At 39.3% G+C, this 15,579-nt stretch overlaps 1 protein-coding gene across 4 annotated transcripts in view; it reads right to left on the reverse strand.

The window, feature by feature from the left end:
- Window positions 1-15,579, reverse strand: part of LOC134543255 (dual 3',5'-cyclic-AMP and -GMP phosphodiesterase 11) — a 295,462-nt gene that overhangs the window by 138,318 nt on the left and 141,565 nt on the right. For all 4 annotated transcript variants that reach the window (XM_063388165.1, XM_063388166.1, XM_063388167.1 and 1 more), the window contains exon 2: window positions 2,452-2,538. The gene's annotated coding sequence lies outside the window, so the exon portion shown is untranslated. The remainder of the gene's footprint in view (window positions 1-2,451; window positions 2,539-15,579) is intronic.

Genomic DNA, 15,579 nt, shown 5'->3' on the forward strand with positions numbered 1-15,579 from the left:
AGTGACCTCTTGCATCATTCTGCGACTCCCACAATTACCCAGTAAACCTGTAATCCCACCGAGATGATGATTATGTTGGTTAAAATGGAGGAGGGGGGGAAGAGAGAGAGAGAGATACAAACAGTGTCCTAGCTCCTCAGCAGTACAGTATCGGAATGATGTTCATGTTCGCTGTGTTCACAGGCATCTCTCATGGCATGGCCATAAGAGTTCAGGCGTGATCTCTAGTCATCAGCTGGTTTGATCACCGTTCGACCACATTTTCTGTTGCACCATGGAGTTGAGAGCGCTGAGCGAAGATCATTATATGTGAAACGACTCTCGGGAATGATATCCGATCGTTCATATTAGAGTTTTATTTTAAAGAAGTGAAGACCATACATAACACACACACAACAAAAATTTTTACTTTTAGTGTTACCATCTCTTCTCACGCAAAATACCCATATTTTAACGGTACGAAATGCTTGTTATTTTAATTAATTGTTATATTATTTTATTTCGTCATAATTACTTTACATTTTTTATTAAAACCCTTTCCTTTTGTCAAAAGCTGTTCATACCAGTATGTGTTTTCAGTCGTTATTAAAATTCAAAAGATGAGGCAGCGACTATATATGTGCTGCTATATTGATGCAATCACATCATACATTTTCTCGTCGTGTCACAATCGGCTGTAGCTACTTCATATCGTCCCAACCCACCAATAGAAATGCACCTAATAATTCTTCGACACTTCTTCTACCTGTTGTCGCAGGAGTGGGCGGTCGAAGACAGAGAAGGGAAGGGAGGAATTACGAGTCAAGAATCAAGTCACGAAAACAGGCGAAGGACAGCTAGCAGGTTTTACCGTCGGCAAGTTAGTTACAAGCTGTACAAACCTCCGTTGTGTACTTCGTTTAGTTTTATCGATCAGGTAAGTTACTGAATACTTTGACTGTTTCACTTCCGGTGATGTGTGGATCTATTGGCAATTTTTCAGGCGTAATATTTTAAGGTGAACTGCGATAAAACCGAAAACCATGTTATCACACCATATAACACCGAAATATGAGTTCATACGCCATAAAGCATCCAAAAGCAACTAAAATTGTGAATTTTAACAAAGGTTAACTCAGAACATAAAGTTTTAATCATGCAATATATTTAACTCAATATAATTTTTATTACCTTTAGAACTAAAATGTGTAAATCAAATAGATAAAAAACTTGTTAGTTTTGTTGCACGACCTTACATATTGTATTAGCTCATTTCAGAATTCTGACGTAAGTAAACACGCTTTTGCAAGCTAAAATGTTTATTAGCGCTACAAATATTTTTTTAAAAATAAATATTTCATTCATCACTGTTAATATTATTTTGGTGAAATAAATGTAAAGAAACATTTGAATGTTCTTTTTATCTGTGGAACCATACAATTATTATAAATTAAGATAACTTTTAAAATTTAAAACCTCTTTTAAAAACGAAATTGGCTTGAAGATAAATTCATAAAATCTCGTCTAGTAATTGGATCTTGGAGTAATTTTTACACTGTAAATTTTTCCTTGTAAAGAAACAAATATTCATGTAAAATTACATATTTGTAAATTTCTACATTTACACTGAAACAAACTGTTTCCACTAAGAAATATTGTTCGAAGTAATATTGTGTTCGGATTATTACCCGGCCCATTTTTGCTGTGTGTTGTGCCAAATAGTCAAAAATAATTTGTAAACAATTTTCATAAGAGCTTCCCAGTACTAATTGCGTACATTAAAAATGATAATAAAACAAAATAACGTAAATTATTGACCATTCTATTTTCTTTTCTATGGTTCGAAAAAAAAATTATGCTTAAATGAAGCATCAATTAAAATATAAAATCATGCGGTAATTTTCGTAAGAAAAGCTCAATATTATGTGGAGAGGGAAAAAAAAAGGGGGGGGGGGGGAATCATACATGCAAAAATAAAGCACGACCATGTGTTGTACAGAGTTGCAATATTTTTCTTGTGGTATTTACAAACTATTTCCTGGCAAATGGTTTCTTTACAAACTATTTCCTGGCAACTGGTTTCCTTGCAAATTATTTCCTGACAACTGGTTTCTTAACAAACTATTTATATGCAACTGGTTTCTTTGCAAATTATTTCCTTGCAACTGGTTTCTTTGCAAATTATTTCCTGGCAACCGGTTTCTTTACAAACTATTTCCTGACAACTGGTTTCTTTGCAAATTATTTCCTGGCAACCGGTTTATTTGCAAATTATTTCCAGGCAACTGGTTTCTTTACAAACTATTTCCTGGCAACCAGTTTCTATGCAAATTATTTCCTGGCAACTGGTTTCTTTACAAACTATTTCCTGGAAACTGGTTTCTTTACAAACTATTTGCTGGCAACTGGTTTCCGTAGAAAGCACGGGAAAGCAGTGTTTTCCCCCGCGTGGGGAAGCGGGCGGTGCCTTACCTGGCTTCCTGCGCGAGCTCCACAGCACGGGCGGGGAGGCCGCGTGGTTACCGCCGGAAGTCGCCAGCTTGACTCCGCCCCGCACGCCTGCCAACACACGAGAACACACATTCCCATCGCATTCGCCCGACACACACGGCCATTTGCCAAACTGCGGGCGATTCACAGAATTTCGGTAAACCCCCCCCCCCCCCAAAGGGCTTTGAAGAGGGGGTTAATGGGGCAGTTGACCCCCCTTCCCCTAGAGCCATAGAGATTCAATAAAGTGTAGCCAAATTAAAAAAAATACATACTTTTCCCACAACTTCCCCCCCCCCCTCACAAACTTTTGCGAGGGGAAAAAATACGTGTAAAATGAGGGTCTATTTCTCGTAGATACCACAAGAAATAACACTCCCGACATTAGAAATAAAAGGATAAAGCTTCTGCTACAAGTAAGTTTTCCATACCCAACCTTAATCAGTATGCAGTTTGAAAATTCATCAGTGGTTGCCAGAAAAGACGGTAATCATTTATATAAATTAGCTATGGCTGAACTACTTAATAAGCTACATGAACTAAGATTCTGACGTAGACAGACTTCAGTTATTGTAAAACAAACAAAACAATTTCACATGGTTGGTTAGGCTAATGCTTCGTGGAGAATTGTTTGTTTTGTTTATTTGATACGTAATATTCAGCTGTCAAAGCAGAAATGTCAAGTTCAAAAACTGGCGGAAAGCATTTGCAATAAGCGATCATAAAGTTATAATAACTCCAGAAAAAATTTAGATTTATTTATTTTTATTTTTTAATTTTATACACGAACAAAATTCAGCACTAGGCCGGTTTGCAATTTACTCGTGTTATTACACTACATTACTAAAATAAAACACTATTACACTGAAAATTGGGACCACACTATTGAATACAATAAATTAAAAAAGCTTAATGAATAATATAAATTAAGTAAAACAAAAACACTAAAAAACTATTCCAAGAAATCACTTGGAAAAATAAAACAGAAATGTAAGGGTTCGTAGCTATACAATACAATATGCCACATCTGTAAAAATAGTATGTTGTAATATTTACTGGGTAGGTCACATTTCCAGTGCGCAGTCACCATTATTGTGTCAGAGTTGCACACTGCTCTTTTGTTCCATTTTGCCTGACGCAAAACTACTCTACTTTTTTTTTAAGTGCGAGTCAAAGCGGGTAGTTTGGTTCCAAATAAGTTGCTTTTGTTTCTCAATTATTTACAATTTCAAGCTGTAGCGTTGGCGACGTCTTGCGAATATCAAGGGTTTATAAACAACAGTTGATTTTTCGCGCTTCAGTTGTCATTTTGCGTCTTAAGCTAATGCATTTCCTAAGAAGTATGTGGTTTACAGAAATGAGTATTGCTTATGAACTAACTTCTTTAGCAAGAGAGAACTTTTTTTTCTTCGCAATTTAACCCATTTCATGTGAGAATGGTTCATGGTGACATATAATAGTAAACAATAACAAAAGAAAGAACATAATTTCAAAAAAAAAGTGTCTTTCAGTAAACGCCATATATATGCAACATCTAACCTTGGCAAATTCACGAGTTCTAATGTTGCAAATACTTATAATGAGAAACTATCCTGACACAAAATTTAACGTATAATTCTTTAAAATAATGCCAAGCGTAATAAATATACATGCAAATTGTGTTTTCAACTACATTTCCTGACGCGAAACACAAGTTTCCGCACTCGCCGCTAGAATTCGTTGACGGAGCAGCTACTACCGTCTCATTCGATTTGCAGACGTAAATTTTAAATTATATAAAGAAACGGCTCCGATAAAAGAGAACATTTACTGACACACTTCTTTCAACCTGATTTTCGACAAGTAATTTTATTGATACAGTGCCCATCTTGTTAGAATACATTAAACAGTTGATGCTATAAAGTTTTCCTTTGGCTTTATGAACTTTGGTTCATGCCATCCAGCACAGATGGCAGCATCGCGGTTCTACATTTCCATTCCATGAGACTTCAGTTCCATACAAGAAATTACTTCCACCAAATGCGGATTACCAAGCTATAAGATGTTACACATAAAAAAAAATTATTAGTTTGCAAATCAAATTGAAGGTGAATGTTTGGCATGGCTAAAGAATATAACCTGTTATCACAAATAGTTTCTTAGCCATGTTTTCATACACAACAACAAAAAGAAACGCATTCCTTCACTACCCCCACCCATCCTATAAACGCCCTAGTTACGTAGTCACATTTTGGAAATATTTCCTCATGAACACAATCCGCAACAGAGAGAGAAAAAAAAATCACGAACAGAACAGGTTCTTCAGCTGTCCTCTCGGCCCAAAGAGCGGGCTTATAAATCGAGGCGCGAAGTCGAGACATAAATTTTTACGAGGCGGGAGACGTGTTTCGTGACGGCCACTTAAGAAAAGAACGCCAAAAACTCTGGCGCAGTTAAAGAAGGCACGCACCTTCGACTTGCGTTTGATGGTAACTTACCATCGTTTAAAAAGTTAGCAAAGCATTTTTTTACAGCATTACTAGGAAATTTACACAAATAGAAAATTTTTTGCCGCATAAGTCGTCCAAAGAATCACTGTCCCAACATATATGATATTTGACGTGACAACGTCTAATAAATGGATTAACGCCGGCTGCACGCACGAAAAAGTTTCCCATAACGCGCATTGTCCCGTTACGCTGTGTACCGTTACACTCATTGTACGCTTGCGCCGCATCTATCTCTCTTCCACTCGATTGGAACAACCATCGATTTGACTTTTTCGAGGCACATTAAACTTGAAACACTCCCGTTCGTTTCCTACTTTTCCTATCATCGTCCTATCCTTAACAGAATAAAACAGATTTGAAGAAGTTAAATAGCAAACATGTACGAAAGTTATAGTTAAAGTAATCTGTTCGTTAAAGTAATAAACATATTTGAATTAACGAGTGCAAATAAAAGTAAATTTATCAATTAAATTGTAGATTTAATTTCACTCCTTCTTTGTATCCATACAAAATAAATAGTGATAATTCAATAAAAATGATTCAATTTTATTCATAAAAGTATGCAATCATTTCATCAATGTTTTGTTATGACGTTGTCACGTTAAACTATCGTCCGTAAACCGACTTTACAGACAACCAATTTTTTTAATTTTTTTTAAAGCAGGGTTATTTATAAATGCTTAGCAAAAATATTAAGTCACAGTATTTAATAATTTAATGCAGGGTTGAATAGAAAAACGTTTGAAAAAATGCCTATAAATAAACTGAATGAAGACATACATGGATATTTTTTTGGCCAATATTCTTGTTTGTATGTACAAAATTACAAAAGGGTTCCGCGTTCTTGCAAAGGGTAAGAATGATTTCAAAACATGTTGTGGGCATATGACATTGCTGGTTCACACTGTATGTCAGAGAATTCTCATGAACAAAAAAACATGGATACAAAAATAAAAAGAAAACCAGCCAAAATCGATTCATGTCAAATGTCAAATGCATAGGCAGCACAGAGATCAGTGTTTGCGCCTGATGACGGGAGCAGAAGTCAGTTCCCGAAACGTCGCATCTGTTTTGTCTTGGGAAGCCTACTGCTGTGTTCGTTTGTGCTGTCGTCGTTGTTTTGTCCAGGATATCCGTTCAGTATCATCACTGGGCTCGCTTGTGCGTCGCTGTATTGCGTTCAGTTATCCAGATTCTATGTTTAGTACAATCGTTGGGTTCATCTGTTTGTCGCTGTTTTGTCCAACGTTGTTTGTCTGTATTTACTGTTCTGTCTCGTCGTCAATCCGCTGTGTTCGTCTGTGCTGTGATATATGTATATATATTTTTTGGCTAATTCCTTCCACGGAATCTGTGCTGTCTATGCATCTTAACATTTTACGTCAGCTGATTTTGGTTTGTATACTGTGTGTTTACGTATTCGTCTTTTGTTCTCGTTATTGAGGTATCTCTATAACATACAGTGTAAAACAGCAATGACGCATGTAAACAAAAATGTTTTAAAGCGTCACTAATATTTCGTGGTGGAAAAAAAATGTGGAAAGGCTTTAGTTGCAAAAGAAAACTATTAAAATTTAACAAATTACATTTAATAAAATGTGTTCGTAATGCAATAACAACATTGATGTAAATCTGTAATAAAACGAAACTTGCAGAAAGAACATAAATAATCGTTACATACACGGCGGATGTAGGCCTACAGAGGGAGTTAAACTTTATTGAGTCGGACTCATGAGAACAAATGTTGGAACTTTGGCCCTTATCTCCATTCAGAATCAGAAATTTACGTGGTTTTCCTTTTTTTTAAAAAAAAAAAAAAACAGGCAAATGCACCAGGCTTACTCCGAACCGTGGTATCCACTTAATAAAACTCTAACACCGACAGACAACGCACAGCTTAAACCGGTGAATCTATAAGCATGGAATTCTGTATATGAGTTTACTGAGTAACTTAGGTGAGCAATAAGAATTTTTTTAAAATTCCATCCCTAAAGGATGGTAACCATGGGTGGTGAAATTTATGTGAAGAAAATTTGTTTTCTTTTAAAGTTACGATTATGAAATTTTGTAAATGTACTCTCCAAAAGAAATAAAATAACACGCGTTTTAATATTTTTGAAAATGCATCTCCTAAGGGTACGTTTCGAGGACGTTAAAGATCAAAATTCCCGTTTTTTTGGTCGACAACGAATGTTGCATTGGTGATGCTTCCCTAGTCGCCGTGGCAAAGGCTAATGCACTATTGATGCATTCTTCGTCTTCATTAATAATTTTGCGGTGGCGTTGAATATGGAATTTTCCCGTTTTTCAAGGAAATATCCTACAGACTTGAAACTCGGCAGTGATGTTCCTTCTATTAGACACACCTCAACTGAGAGCGAGATTTTACGAAAATCGGCTCTCAAGGGTGGTTTAGCACGGGCATCACCGGGTTCTCAAGCTAGTATTCAATAATTTATAATATTTCCGACATGCATTTCGAATTTCCAACCATTATACCATCGTTATCGACGAGACCAAAAATTAAAAAAAAAAAAAAATCTTACCCTTGCGATGGGAAACACCGAAACTTGAAAAAGTAAAGAAAAAATACGCCGGTTCGACTACAGACAGAAGAAAAAAACGCCGGTTCGACTCCAGACATCGCGTAATGGAGTCGGATGAGTTACTGTCTGCGCCAAATATCTCGGCGGCTTACCCCCCCCCCCCCTCAAGAACGTCAAGTTGTCTGTCTGGCTGTACACCGGAACTGCTCGGTTCAGCTGGATGAAATTCCAGACGTCCTGGATGCATACTGACTGTTACAAAAATATTGACTCTTCGATTGCCGCAGACGTTTCCCTGCAATGATATGCCGTTTTCTTGTGACATTCGCAAATTACGATCGCATTGGGTAAGCGAGTGTTTGCAGAAGTGCATCAACATCCACCACATGATAATTCTAAGCTTTTATTTATTTATTTTATTTAGTGACTTAATGGCGAAGTTAAGGCGTTTAGCCGATTTTCTCTTATACTTAACTTCACAACGACGAAAAAAAACACAAAATAAAACAGTTATGTGGTTGAAAACATTACACATACATTTAAGCTGCTGTGGTTGTAGAATCATGGGCGACACTGAACGGTGTATTTCGCAACTTCGTGTTTGAACTTGGAGTGTTTCTGAGCCTCACAACTATGTAGGTAGGGAGCCTGTTCGATTCGCGCGCTGCATAAACAGTGGAGTTGAAATAGTATTGCGTCTTGTGGGCAGGGATACTTTTCTACAAATGATAAAGAAAAGTTTTAGTATTTAAATATTAGCTAACGTAAACGTCACTGTTTAAAAAAAAATACTGTTTTGACACTTTATATCCCGTTTACACATTTATTTTATATTTTAACACTACAATAATATTTAACAGCCTGATTTTAACACGTTTATTTTCCCTTGAAGTACGCGCTTTTCGAAGACAAATCTCCGGCAGTCAGCGCAGGAAACAAAAATGTTTTTGGTTTCCACTTGTAACTTAGAAGCGCCATTACTAAAAATTGTCGAACAAAAATCCACATAACCTAGAACTGTCATAACTTCGAACGATCAAAACTCAAAATCATTAAAAGTTATTAACACACAGGCCGAGTTTCTAAATTAACGCAACAAACGCAAGACGCAAAATTGTTCAATAACGACGTTTTAGAAACTACGCTAGACGCAAAAACACAACGCTTCCATATTTGAAGTGAGGTATAATGAAAACTTTTAAAGACAGACATGTTAAATTTTAAACTAACGCTTTAATATTAAATCAATGACAAATTATGTTTGCATGATAAACACGAATAATTATCAAAAGTAGCCGGGGAAAACATTTATTTTCCTACTGTTTAACAAATTCAAACAGTAAGGTTGACGTAGTCTTGCGACTTGTGAGTTGGTTGCGTATTGCGTCCCTTGTAAGGTTTATAAACCCGGCCTTGGAACCACGAACCTCAGAAACGCACAACGCCTAATCAACACAACTTGGAAACACCTTATGTTAGAAACACACAACTTAGAACCCAACAGAAGATATGTATAACCATACAACTTAGAACGCGCATCATTTAAACAATTCCATCTTGTGTGTTTGTTATGGACTCAGTGTCTCTCACAATGTTTATTTTCTTTACATTACTATTATTTAAAAGCTATTTGGGACATTCTATCACAACATTTCCTTTCTTATTTGTTGTTTTTACCAATATTTTCAACGAGCGTACGTAAAATTTGATTTCGGATCAGCTAGGCCCGGGAGGGGGGAGTGGTGGTGGTGTTAAAAACCACTTTACCCGCTGTTTGCATTAAAATTATTTCCGTTGTTTGTGGGAATATGATATATAAATATATACACACAGGATTTGAGGAGAGAGGGTTAATTCCCTATAAACCACCGCCCCCCCTTGTGTACGCCCAGGTCTTTGACAGACATTCATAAGTGTAATGTTACGGGCGTAAAAAGTCGCACAAGTCGCAAATGATGGTAGTTACCAACACTTGCGTGACGATTTACATCCATTATATAACACTCAGTGAACATCAGTTGAATATCATTGTCACAGAAATAATGACAGGGAGGTACCAAGTTTGAAAAAAAAAATAACGTGTATTGAAAAACTGCTCAAAATATCCGAGTGGTGTCTGTATACGCTACAGGACTATCTAGGTTCAAACTGTATGTAGAAGATCAAAAAGGCTGACACGCGTGTTTTCAGAAGTTTTTAGGCATGAAACACCCATTACAGATTCTTGAAAGCACTCAAGGGGCTACCATTACACCTTTATCTTAATTTACCAGCCATATAACGTTATGGGTTACGGCACATATCTCGCAGTTGCCGTAACACGACGAGGAGACTGCTTGCCAGTTCAAGGCCTTGTGCCTAGAGACGACACCGCGCTAGAGGCACCATCCCGACTCAAACACAAAAAATTTAGTAAAAACGATAAAACGAAGGAAAAAAACAATTGGGTGTGGCTGTGTGATGGACGGCCGTGTGTTGTACGTGAATACGTGTACGTAAAAAGGTAATATTTTCTATATACAAAATATAAAATACGCTAGTATCTTACACTTATGTTTTATATATGCAATCGATAGATTTTGACGAGAGCTGACGGTTCAAACTCAAAACGAACGTCGTAGCTTCTCCGAGTCAAAAGTCATACTAAATGGGAAATCTCGAAACGGAGCAAAATGACCCCAACATGGCGGCGCTTTCCCCTCCTCCTCTGCGCGCGATGCGTCGCAGTCCTCACTTAGCGTAACGAATTCTTTGATACTTTAGATATCCAGCGGTGTAATTAAATTTTGGTTTCAGATGATAGATATGTAGCTGCAACACCAAACTGTTATTCGTTTTTTTTTTTAATTGCCTCCCACTAGGGAAGCAATTTCGAAGACTTATTCAAGTCAAAAAATTGACATTAAGGATCGTCCATTAATCACGTGTGGCTCGAAAGGGGGGGTTCGGAAAAAAATCACGAAATATCACAAGGGGGAGGGGGGGGGGGTGAAGAGATATCACGTGTATTATTTTTTCGCCCGATTTCTACTAAACCGAAAAGCGACGCGCGACCTTGACTCGCCGTAGCCAGGCAAACAATATCCCCGCCGGCCGCAACATGAACCACCCGGCTCGGCTTGCCAGTCGCCAAGTAAGACTGACTGTGATTTTGGCGCCGAATACGTGCGTAAATCACATATATATAAGCCTTTCCTTTATTATTTTTTATGCCAGCGAGGATAAAACCTGCAACCTTAATGTGTGTCTGGACATTTTTATCACCGTGCTTAATTTTTCATAATTAAATTAGATTATACCTACATTTGAAGATAATATTCTGAAATTTTTAAAAATATTTTGTACCAAAAAAAAAATACACGTGATTTATTTTTTTTGGGGGGATGGGGAGGGGGGGGGGAGGGTAGTCTGAAACCTCACCACAAATCATTATGGAGGAGGGGGGGGGGGGTTAAAAATTTCCTAAAAAAAAAAAAAAAACATCACGTGATTAATGGACGACCCCTTAGGTGTGTGACGGAACCTTAGCTGCGACAGAAGCGCGCCGTTTCCGCATGTCAGGTGAGGAAGAGAAGCAGGAAGGGTTGGTGTGAGAGAGAGAAGAGAGAGAGAGAGAGAGGCAAGGTGAAGGTCGGACAGGGGCTAGGCGCCACACTGGCGGCGCCACGCACGCACACGTGACCAGTCATGCGATACGGCATCAGGGGCAGCTAGCTCGCGCCCTCGGGGCACGCCAGGCGGGCGGCGAGTCCACCGTGGCGGCGCGGCGCGGCAGCGGCCAGAACCACGACAATCAACACTGCGGGAATCCTTTTCACAGACGAGAGAGCCAAAACCAGAAGTTCCCCGAAGTTCATGCTTTTTTTTTTTTTTTTCGTTTCTTTTATGTAGCTATCCTAACCAGGGGCGCAACAGGGAGTGGGGGGCAAGGGTATTTTGCCCCCCCCCCCCTCTCCCGGGAAACCTTGAAGTGGGGGCAAACGGGGGCAAAAGAAAGTGCTGTGTATTCAATTTTTAGATAATATAACTGCTTAAATAGCACCATTTTCCACCTTGAAATACAGATTTTCCCGGGGGAGGACCCCCGGACCACCGTTTCAATTGGGGGGGGGGGGGGGATCGATGATTCTTTATAATAAGGTAAATTGCCCCCCCCCCCCCTTTGGAAATTTAGTTGTTGCACCCCTGAATTCCTAACCAAATAAACCGTCCACAATGTTTTAAAGTATTTATAATGTAGCTAACCTAACCTAATTGACCATTAGTATCCTTTTATCAACACCGCCATATTTATTTACAAAAAACAAAAAAAAAAAACGAAGATGCACGATCGGGCGTTTGGCACTCTCGTCTGTGAAAAGAAGGATTCCCCATACCCGAACATTTCTTTGTGTGTAGCTCACGACATACTGCATGCGGTGGAGACGGTGCTGCCATCTGTGGCGGAAGACGCGAACCAAGTTCACAAAGGCAAAAGGAAACGTGAATTACGACAAGAATGGCAAAGCAGCGGATGAGTTTTTTTTTTTTCGAGTCTTTTTTTCTTTCTTTTTTTACCTTTTATCAGAACCACTCAATTATATACTTTAAAATTTCGTTCAGCAAATCGAACGATTCGATAGGCGACGTAGCTGCTCCGGCAGCGAATTCTTGCGGCAGGTGCAGGGAACTAACTACGTGTGATTCGCGTCCAGTAATGTAGTTTAAAACACTATTTTCGTGTATTTATCCCGCTCGGCATAATTTTAAAGAACTGTGCGTTTATGAGGTTAGATGTTACACATCAATGGTATATACTGAAAGACTCGCTCTCATTCGTTTTATGTCTTACGAAAAAAAAAGTTTTTTAAAAATAGTATTTATAAACAATTCAAATCTTAAAATATAACAACTATTAATACTGAATAAAATATAGATTACATATACATTTTTTAAAATAATTTCTGCGAGATACCGCAACTTTAAAAATTAAAATTTAAAAAAAAAAAAGAATACCAATACACGACAGTACCTATACATCGAATAATATATCTTTGCTGAAAATTTCTACATGTGTGGGCCCACCAATTGATCATCGCTGATCTAATGTTTCTAGCTTGTCTCAAATTCGACAGTACCAAAAGGACTACGTGTCCTTCTTCCGCTGTTGTTCTGTCGACAGTGTTCGCGAACAGCTTCGCGTGGTGGCCAGTGTTCGCAAGACAAACGTGACGCGATGCCCCTGCACGATACCTACCTTTTTTTTTTTTTCTACACGCCTTCTGTTGTATCAGTGAGCACGAAATGAGCTCACGGCATTCCGTTCAATAGAAGAGAAGATAGAATTCATTACCTCACACACACACGGTCAAGGGCATTTCTGGGGGGGAGGCGGGGGGGAGAGAGACCCACTTGCACTTGCAAATCGTGACTGTGAAACACGGTTGATAAATGTAATTGTAAAATTATTGTTACGAACACCAGACAGCGACGCCAGGTTCGGATCTGGCTGGCGGCCCTGCACGGCCACTGACGTCATGCGCCGTGTCACGTGTCGTCCACTAACGTAAAGCATGCCACGCATGCCACGCATGCCTGGCCGGATTACAAGGGTAGGTCGCTACCCCCTTCTCGCCCTCCGCTCCCCACGCACCGTCATGCCTCAGACCAATGTCAATGACCCTTTTAGCGGCCTGGGAATACAGCGGGTTTCCCCGAGGCCGCCACGCGGAGTGGGCGCGTATAAACACCGCCCATGTGGATTTTTCGGGCGTCGGGTCGGCCCAAAATGACATGACACTTCCAACCCCCCCCCCCCTTTCCCAACAGTTGGTTCCAGAAACTCTGCCAAGAGTATAAAAGCAGCGACGCCGGCCTCCGCGAGAGTTCCGAGCGAAGAGCGAAGAGCGGAGTGTCTCTTCCACTCGGGGAGTGATAATGGCGATACCAGTGCGATCAGCGAGAGGTGAAGAGGGCAAGTGGCCCTTGCTGAGCGAACCGGACCTATCGGGAGGCGATACCTGCGAGAAGGCCTGGCGAGCCAGTCGGGTGCGACGAGCGATAGTCGAGGACTGTGCTGCGGCGCGGTGTGGGTGAGTGGGCGAAGGAAGCGGTCAGAGGCGGACAGAAGACCGAGCCACTGTCGAGCCAAGCTCCAGTGGAAAGTGTTAATGTGTAAGACTAATTGTTGTGGACAGAAATCTTGAGTGCTGTAATTAAATTTATGGTGTAAACATAAGTAATAAATAAATTGAACTAATACCTTACGAACCTACTGTTCTCCCCACATTATGCACGTAAGAATATTTTAAAACTTATGGTCTAGCTATTATTCTCCCACAGTAGTTGTCTAGTCATGTTGTTTTGTAAGACAAAAGAAAAGTTCTCTCTTGGAGTCCACGCGCGACAGAAGTGAAACATCTTGCTTATTAGGTACAGATAGAGTTATTTCTGTACATTTTATATTATACTATTCACAATAAAATTAATAATACTTATAAAATTAAAAGCACGAATCAACAACTCTTTTCCACACGAATAAATAAATTGTAGATACTTAAAATAAAATTAAATAAATATGGTAGCGTCAATCTATAGTCGGAAATTGAGGAGTAGACAAACACAAGCAGCGTTACGAGAATTCCGTAGCATCACTGCTGCATCATTTCTACCTCTCTCCTGCCGTCTCCCCATCCGGCTGTTACAACTAGCAAATAGCATGCTACGCTACGTACGTATCCCCCCCGCCCTTTTGCCGTCATCCCATTCGAACGCATGCTTTGGAGTGGCGTCGCCGCTGTCGCACTCTCCTCATCTACCGGTTCCCTCATCACTAAAGACCGGAAAAATTCGCGATTTAAAATCCCTAAAGGATAGACTCCACGATCCTCTATGCACTCGTGCAAATTGAATCTGCTGATTGGTTACCGAATCGTAACACCTGTTGACTGGAATGATCGTGATACGCTAATTCTTCTGTTAAAGATTTTTCATTGGCCCAGAGTCCTTCAGATAAACTGTGGCCCAATCACTGAAGCAAAACAATGTCAAAAGTATTTGGACTCTATCCTATCGCGAAATGAATCCGCGAATTTTACAGATCTCTACTCATCACGTACTTATTTCCCTAATGCGATCGAAATTCTCGTAACGCTCGAAAAAATTTTAGCCCCTTCAGCAAAGAAGTTTCACTTCAAAATTTGTATTTTGTTTCAGTGAGGCGGGATGGCAATCACAACCCTCGCTGGTGCTTCTAGCGCGACATCTCCTCTGAGCGCAAGGCTGTGACGCGTTTCAGCCAGTTTCACTCTCCTGTAAATACAGTTTAAGAAACTAAATACAGAAACATATCTACTCATCTGCCCTCTTGACTAATTTTGAATGATTTTCGTAAACAGACAGAACTGGGATATCTTGAGCAGTTTTAAAATCAGGAGGTCACCATTCTGAAGTTCTGCACACCGTAAGAATAGTAAAGGTAAGTTGATTAATTTAATTTAACCGTTTGTAAGAACAAATAATTTAAGTCACAATCATTAAAATGTAAAGTAATGTTTGAAGTGTCGGATTTTTTGAAAAATTGGCAAAATATTTTATATACAGTACAGTATTTCACGCAGACCGTTATCTACGCAAGGAGCAATAACGCGACATAAATATTGTTACACTTCCAACTTAACGTTTTAGATGGCCATATTTGAATAGTTCCGTAACCGTTAAAAGACGGCGACGTTGTGTGCATTTAACAGGTCTATGTTCTTTTTATTATATACACCATGGCTACCCTTGAAAAACTTTGATAAATATGAATTGTCAAAAGAAGTCCGGGGTAGAAATTTATTTTCTCCTGTTTTAAAATTTTAATTTGTTTGGTTGGTTTCATTTTGCGACTTGCGTGTTTTATAAACTACTGTGATTATCTAGCTTTTGTTGCTAGTCGTGCCGTTGCGTAGTTGCGTAGTTTATGAACACAGCCTCAGACCCGTTCTACAATGATACGGAAACTAAGACGGATCACGCAAACGGAGACGTACCTCACGCAAAAGAGTTGCTACAACAGCATGCAGACGGAAACGGACCCGTACTGATTAGGTCGG

This window comes from Bacillus rossius (assembly GCF_032445375.1).
Source record: "Bacillus rossius redtenbacheri isolate Brsri chromosome 9 unlocalized genomic scaffold, Brsri_v3 Brsri_v3_scf9_2, whole genome shotgun sequence".
In the NCBI taxonomy this organism is placed as follows: Eukaryota; Metazoa; Arthropoda; class Insecta; order Phasmatodea; family Bacillidae; genus Bacillus; species Bacillus rossius.